This window comes from Copidosoma floridanum, unplaced genomic scaffold (assembly GCF_036245765.1).
Source record: "Copidosoma floridanum isolate Cflo_tuat_1 unplaced genomic scaffold, Cflo_Japanese_pri ptg000019l, whole genome shotgun sequence".
Lineage (NCBI taxonomy): Eukaryota > Metazoa > Arthropoda > Insecta > Hymenoptera > Encyrtidae > Copidosoma > Copidosoma floridanum.
In genome coordinates, this window is record NW_028321896.1 from 3,571,957 (window position 1) to 3,580,000 (window position 8,044).

Sequence of the window (8,044 nt, forward strand, 5' to 3'; positions counted from 1 at the left end):
GAAATTCACGGGCTCTGATGGTATGGTTGTGCGTGTATATATATATACATGTACATGAGCCCCCGATCATTGCTGCCGATTATGGTGGCTCAGTGGGGTCCCATCTGTCGTCGGCTCTCTCTCTCTCTCTCTACGATTAAATGGTGCAGCGCGTGGTCTTACTCGTTATATTTACCTACGTACTCCCATGCAGTGTGTATATGTGCGTGCTCGGGTGCACTGTCGGTCTGTCGCTTATTCGCTTTGGCTGATGCCAAGAGTCATGTGTGGACAATCTGGAAAATTTTCGGGGCGCCCGGTGATGCGTGGGTTATTTTTCATCCGCAAACATTATATTGAGTGCCGATCGGGGTGGCAGTACACCTATTGTTGGAATATACATATATTATTTGACTGTCTTAATGAGCTGTATCAGTTTTAGGGATAAAGGTGACCGGTATGGATTTTAACGATATCTGTTACCGGTTGATTGTACCGGGTAGTTTAATGTCGTTGGGATCGGATGAGCGGATACGTCCAATTTTTGCGAAAAAATGATGAGCAAACATCTTAAAATAATGCTGCCTTTGCGAACACAACCTAACAAGTTTTTTTTTTTTTTCCCCAACTATTTTAAGTTAACAGTTTATATCAGCAATATTAAAGCAATCACTCGTATTTATGTAATATTTTTAATATAATGCTTAGACCGCCTACTCAGCTGCAGAAATTTACATTTGGCACTGCCGATTTAACAAAAAAAACAAAAAACAAAAAAAAAAAACAGCCCAACAATAACCATCACATGTATTTTTTACAGTTAGTCTCTCAATAGTTCAATATCTGTCAAAGGTATAGGTAAAAGTACGTAGCACCACGAACCACCAATAAAGGGAGACTCGTCTCGGGATACCTATATATTTCATTTGGACGGCGGCCAATTGGCGCGATCGGCTTTGTGACTCCAGCGAGCAGCGTTGTTTCGACAGTATCTATGTATTAGCCGTAGAGAGAGAGAGAGCCTGAAATGCGGGCGTTTCACGGGTTTGCCGAATAAGTACTTAGCTCTGATGGCTGTTTGCGGCTTAAACGCTTCGAGATTACACTGACCTTTAAATACATGTATACTAATACATACCGTGCGCTATCGGTTATACATGCGGATTACACGCTGAGATTTTAGGCGACTTTGTGTTGATTTATAAGTATATTGTATTGATTTTTCCCAACACAAGCTCCTAATACGTAAACTTTTCAGTGTATGAATTGTTTTATCGGCTCAAGCTTTGTTGTGATTAATATGCAATGAGTAATCTGCAATCAACAATTATAAGTACATGGATTTTTTTTTAGATTGCTATTAACTATAGTACAAATTAAAATTTTACATTTAGAGATGTACAATTTGTGATTGAATACTTTATGATATTTTTTTTCAAGTTTAATATTTTTTAAGCATTGAAACGGTAACTATTTTTCATAAAACATTTATTCCAAGTTAACTTAAACAACAATATTTACACTTGAATTATTTTTTTTTAATAGAGCTCTTTAAGCCGAATATGTATAGCAGTTGGATAAGAATGAGTTTTTAATTGTTACGTGAATTCACGCAATCTTCACGCAATTTTTAATGTTAATATAGTACAAAAAAAAAATTTAATTTCAATTTATTATACATCTGAAATAGGTATATTGAGCCAATTATGATAAGAAATTTGGTCCTTAGACACAAACACGATGTAGGTATTTTTACTTATTATCGATTGAGGTTGCATATAATATAAAGTTTAAGAATTAAATTCTATGACACAAAAAAATAATGAAAATCGTGAATTAAGCCTACTCTTTGGAAGATGCTGGCAAACGAGAAGTAAAGAACGTTTTTTTAAAGTATTTTAATTTAGCTTATGCAACTGATTAGAGTAAATGTTGATAAATGTTACTTAACTGGGGAGTCGATCGGTTTCTGACTGTTAGTTCTCAAAGTAGTAAAGTAAATTTGTCTCAAAAACAGTAAAATCCGGGGTTGTCGATGCATTAAACGTTAAAAGACCACTTGTTTGTTATAAAAAGGAATGATAAATATACGATTGTTGTAAAAATAGACTTTAGTAGAAGAAAAATATTTTAAAGACTATTTATCAAAAGAAATAAAATTGTGCAATCAACATCAACGTGACAAAAGTACATTGGATCTTCTTCTCCAATGCACTCTTGATTTTTATTTGTTAATTACCATTAATAAAAAATAATCAGCAAAAAAAAAAAATTTTTGTAGGGGACACCCGGGTTTGAACCGGGGACCTCTCGATCTGCAGTCGAATGCTCTACCACTGAGCTATATCCCCACTTGATGGTGGTGCGTGAGAAAGCGCTTATGTACGACTTGGGTCGCGCGTTACTATATATAAGAAAGCGAGGAAAAAAGTTTCTCGCAGCGTCTGCGCGTAGATAACATCGTCAAAATATTTTAGTTCCTGCAGAAATAAGGGAGAAAAATAAAAATAAATAGTATACTTTAAATCTAGTGGTTGAAATGAAGAAGCATTTATTCATACTGAAAATCTGATTGCAAAATGATAAGTATGCTGCTTGTCCTTTATTTGCAGCACTAAAATGTTCTCTATCATATATCAAAGTCAAGAAATGTTATTATTATTATCATTATTTTATTTTTTTATTTAAATTTATTCCTCAAAGTTATTTTTTTTTTTTAATCCAAAAAGTGATTAGATTATTACGTAAAATATTACGATAGTTTGCCTTTAAAATTAAGAAATCAAAACAATGTAAATTGTAAGATGTATAATTTTTTTTCAAAATTTCAATTTATCGAATCAATATAAATGCCGTGGTATTTTAAAATGTAAGTAATGTAAATAAGTAAAAATGTTGTATTTTTATGATGACACTTGATCCATTTTGTAGTATTGTATTAATTGATACTCCTACACTTTATAAGACTTTGCTAAGATGACATGAATTTTTCTTGTACATATATTTCAAGTAATATGGCCTATGAACCAAACCATTCGCGCGTTCAAAACATCAATAAATTGTCACTCAATTAATTCCCACTCGAGACAAGAGAATAAAAAAGGACAAAAAAAATTCAACGTCAAAATACGCGTCTCTTTGCATTGTCTATCGAATATACAAGAGCGGATAACACTCATGGGACGATACCCCACAGCGTCGTAATTGCAGGCCATCACCACTGCCCATTCGAAACGGAAAGCTTCTTCTTCCTCCTTCGTGCGACAACAAATCTGCCCCGGTGTCATACAAATGGCTGTACGGCCGGCGAACCCTCTGCTTGTGTATATCATGGCTGCAGGGATGCCGAGACAGGTATATAGCACGAGGTTATTTACTGTCCCGGGTATGTGTGTATGTCTCCCAGTGGCTTCATGACTTGGCCATATGCCGGCTCGACTGAGGCGCACATGCTCTCAAAATCAATCTGCAACGACGCCCACGCTAAGGACGACTACCCCCCTCCCCACCCCCTTCGGTTTTAGCGATTACGGGGATCAGCTTGGTTTTTGGAAAATTTACAGGAGATGATACTCTGATGGGACCATGAATTTTCCTTTGACTGTATGTATTATTTAGTGACATTGTCGATGAGCTTTGATGGGTTATGGATTGGAATTTATGAAATTTAACCTTTTTTTTTTTATTTTTTTTTTAGTTTTGAGCTAATAACGTATCCTTTGTAATTATAAATTACCTTTGGGCAAAATTTATTTACTTATTAAAAAATTGATTTATTAATAATTAGTCAAATCTTTTATCAAGATTTTAGCTAATGAATCCTGAATTGTGATAGATTGTAAAAATAACAATTATACGAAATTAACAGAAGAGTAAGTAAAACAGTGAGCTTTTGATACGATTATACTTTTTTTTTGTTTCTCATATTTTAGTTAATTGTTAAAGGACTCCTATATATATATACACACATAATAGTAGCCGAATTTCTTGAGTATACATCATTAAGTATTAGTCTCGATGAGCGTAGTTAGATTTCTTATTACACAAATGTTATTGGAGGATAAACCATATAAAATTAACTGAACTAACGTTGATTCGATGAGTCAGTAAAGTTTGACTAAAGTATGGCTTGTCGAATGTTCCGTGAGCGTGTACATATATATTAATTTATACAAAATTCAGTATAAATGTATACGTAGGTTCCTTCATGCGGAATGTAGTAAAAATGATCTTGACTTTAGCGATAAACTACAAAGTTAAAAAAATCAAAGAGCCCCTTGCAACTTGATACGCATAGCGTCTCTTTGTCCTTCAATATTTAGAGGGGACAGAAACATAATAAAACCAAAGCCTGCATCAACGCGTACATACGAGTGGTGAAAAAATGTGCGGCAACGCAAAAACGCGAGACTGGTAAATTTTTCATTTTCCAATCACGCGCCGCGATTAAGGCTCTCCGTCACCATGAAGAATTCAACGAAAACAAATCATTCGAGATGGCTGCCGCGCTCCCTCAGTGTGGTACGGGAGTATAGCGCAACAACCTGGGTATAGCTGGTGTACCTGTGCGTATACACCAAAAACACGAGCTCGCGGCCATCAGGGGTACAAACGCGGAAGAGAGGCCGGTTAAAAAACGAGCAGTTTCTAGAGCAGTGGCTGGCTTTCCGCTCGGCTTGCGAATTAATCCATCAAAACGCCGTACCGGCTATACCCTCGCCGTCCTCGCATTTTTTTTTTCACCCACTCCCCCCTTCCCTACCCCCCCCACGTTAGTCTACCCCATTCCCCTTCTACTTCACCCCCTGCAGTCATCCTCTAAATATGGAACGGTGTACAAATAAAGCAAACCTGCTGAAGAGCGCGGCCGCGATTCCCGACTATGTAGTCTTGTAGTTCTTCTCTCTCTCTCTTGAGGCAAAACCTCCGAGTTTGTCCCGCAAGCATTACCATATATTTTCATAATTGTGTAACGTCTCGTTAATAGTACAAAGGCAGACCCATACTGATAAATACAGTTTTACTCTGTCGCTTGACGGAAAAAAAAAAAAAAAAAAAAAATGCAAGTACTTCGAGTTTTTATCGGAGAAGGTCAAATGGGAGCGCAAAGCCGTGGATTTTTCTTTCTGCGCTCGCGCGTCCTTTTCCTCACGCTATTACGAAATTATATATATATATATGTGTGTGTGTGTGGGTGTAGAAACACAGGACGGATACAGTGCACATGTACATAAATATATACAAAGTAGAAGTTGTACGTGTGGACAATGTATATACATAAGTACACGGGCAAAGAGCGAGGGCGCGTGATCAATATAAGCGATGACACACAACGAAAGCTCATCTGAAAAGCCACGCCCAGCCACGCGAGTTACGTCCAATGGGCACGGACCGGAGCAAGGGCTTTCGACCAATGGGGCACGCCCATTGATTATTCCCAGCTCACCCCCTCTCGCTCGCTCTCGCCACTGCGACATGCGTATGGGTTAACCCTCTTCCTTCGTCTCTCCTCGAAAGTGAATTTCTTCCGATGGGGGTGAAAAAGAGAGAGAGAAGAAGGAGCTTGCGACAGGGTGTAAAAGAGATAGAGAGCCAGACCAAGGACGAAGCGCTGCGCGTGGTGGTGGCGGCGTCGAGTTAACGACAGATAAAGACGGGGAGAATCGATGTGGGTGAAGTCTCTCTCTCTCTCTCTCTCTATCTCTATCGCTGCTTATCTCGTTGCGTCCTCCCCGGCCACCCCCTTTTTTTCGCAAGCTGGCTCCTTTTTTTTCTCTCGCTCCGCCATCCCGCGTACGTACAATATGGCTTTTTTTTGTCTGCATATACACACACACACACCCACGGAGCCACCTCTTTTTTCCTGCTCCGGTATTTCACCTCTTAGCGCCCTCTTTTTGCCCTTCCTGCCTCCCTCGTTCTAGACGTACACGCCTGCACGTGCCGTATATATTTATACGTGTACACCGAGCTTCCTCCTCGCTCTTCCCGTGCACCATTTTCCTATATATACCTCCTATATGCTTTTTCCCTCGACACACACACACACACACACAATATCGATTGTCCTCTCATCGTCCTCTTCGATTGCGGGGCTTTTTTTTGTTTCCCGCGTGAACGCTTTTCGTACAAAGGAGCTGCACCTGCGCTTACACTTACTTTCCCAACGACTCGCCTCAAATTTTCGCGCTTTTCCTTACGAGCGATTTATGCACGGTTTTCCAGTGTATCTACCCATCAAGGATTCCCTTCCAAGAGTCTCTCTGCACACGCATACACATATATAGGTACACAAGTCATGAGCTCGCAGCGAGTGGAGGATATCCCGCGCGATGAATGTTTTATGCTATACTATATGTCGTTGGCAGAGGGAATTCCTGAACAGTGGAATTCGAAGTGGAGGCGTGCGGGTAAATGATGCGAAGTACGAGTGGGTTAATTTTTTTTTTTTTTTTTTTTTTTTCCCCCAATGCTTTAGACGTTGCGACGAGTGTAATAATTGGAGGGAACTTTCTCGCTCAATGGACAAGCCCGAACTGTTGCATTATTGAGAGGAATCAAGTTGGCCGAGAGTACAGCATAATGTAGCTCGTACGCGCGTTGGGGATTATTATAACGCTCGTTCGTTTATGTGGATGATGGACGTTCATCAGATTTGACATCAGAAGGAATTTTTAATGCCCATCGTGGGGCGAAAATTCGAATCAATCGGTGTAATGTAATTACAGCGCCGTATGAGTGATAACCACATGTACGCTCAACACTATTACGTAAATGACAGTTACAGACATGGGATGTTTATTGATTTTTCGAAGCTATTTTTGTACTCGTTCCGATGATAATGGCGTACAGATAAATCTACACTTTTTTTTTGTCATTCCTTGACATTGAACAAGTGCACGGCGGAGAACAGGGAAGTCATTGTTGTGGCATGTAATTAGCGGGGGGAAAAAAAATTTACAATCATCGATATCGCTGATTCTTTGTTTTCAAAATTACCGTTTCACATTATATACTATATGTGGGTCAGGTGCGTTGGACAGTTAGCCATTCGTGAATAACTTTTTTTTTTTCCCAATAGTTGCGTAAATGAGTGTAAATAACATCTGGAATACTTTTCCACGTATTGTTTCAGCTGGAAATGCTTTTTATTCATTGTGAAACTTTATGAATTTGTTAGCATCAAAAATAAAAATATGTTTTCCATATCTTAACTATACTGATAAATCACTTATAAGTTATCGAAGATACATGGACAACGCCAAAGTTTATTTTATTAAAAAATTCGACGGAGAAATGTGTTTTTTCACACAATTGGACGAATAAAATTTCACCGCGATCATTAATCGCTTTAAATTACGAGTTGTACGATATATATAGGGAAAATCAAATGGCATCGATATGCAGGTAGATAATTGAGAACGATTATCGTTCACGGAGCAGAGAATCGTAATTTACTACAAAAACCCGGATTGCGGCGAGTACAACATAAGCATGTAGTGGAAAAAAAAAAAAAAAAATGAGATGTCCAATAAATTACGCGCTTTGTGTTGGAGAGTCGAGAAAGCCGGGATATCGAGAAAAAAAAGATATAAATTGCGTAATATGATCGTAGAGAGAAACGTGACGTAGCGTATTTAGGGTGTGGACAAAGAGGTGTGTCAGCGCTAAGAGCATTAGGAAAAAAACAACGCTCAGCTGTAGTAGAATTCATTGTAACCACTGAGTCTTGGGAAAAACTATTGTTACAGCTATGATCTTATTTGACGACAAAAATTCGATACGGAAGCATTGGCACCTTTTTGGTGCGTTGGTAAAATGCTTACACAATCAACTCTGCCATTTTTCACGACAATGGTTATTACATTAAACTTTAATGCGCCTAAAGAGGAAACTTGAGGTTTTTCAAAGAAATAAATAGCAGAACTTTATACGATAAGAGTAACATTACATCAATATCAATCCAAATTTTATCTCCCCACGGGAACTTATCCACTGTGACATAATACATCGCCAATAATCTGAATAAAAAAAATCTTACATCAGCATTTAAATTTAAAAATAT

At 38.3% G+C, this 8,044-nt stretch overlaps 1 non-coding gene across 1 annotated transcript; it reads right to left on the bottom strand.

Annotated features, from left to right (window-relative positions):
• Positions 1 to 2,258: 2,258 nt before the first annotated feature.
• Positions 2,259 to 2,330, bottom strand: TRNAC-GCA (transfer RNA cysteine (anticodon GCA)). The gene has a single exon. It is a non-coding gene; the product is annotated as a tRNA-Cys (tRNA).
• Between the last annotated feature and the right edge of the window lie 5,714 nt (positions 2,331 to 8,044).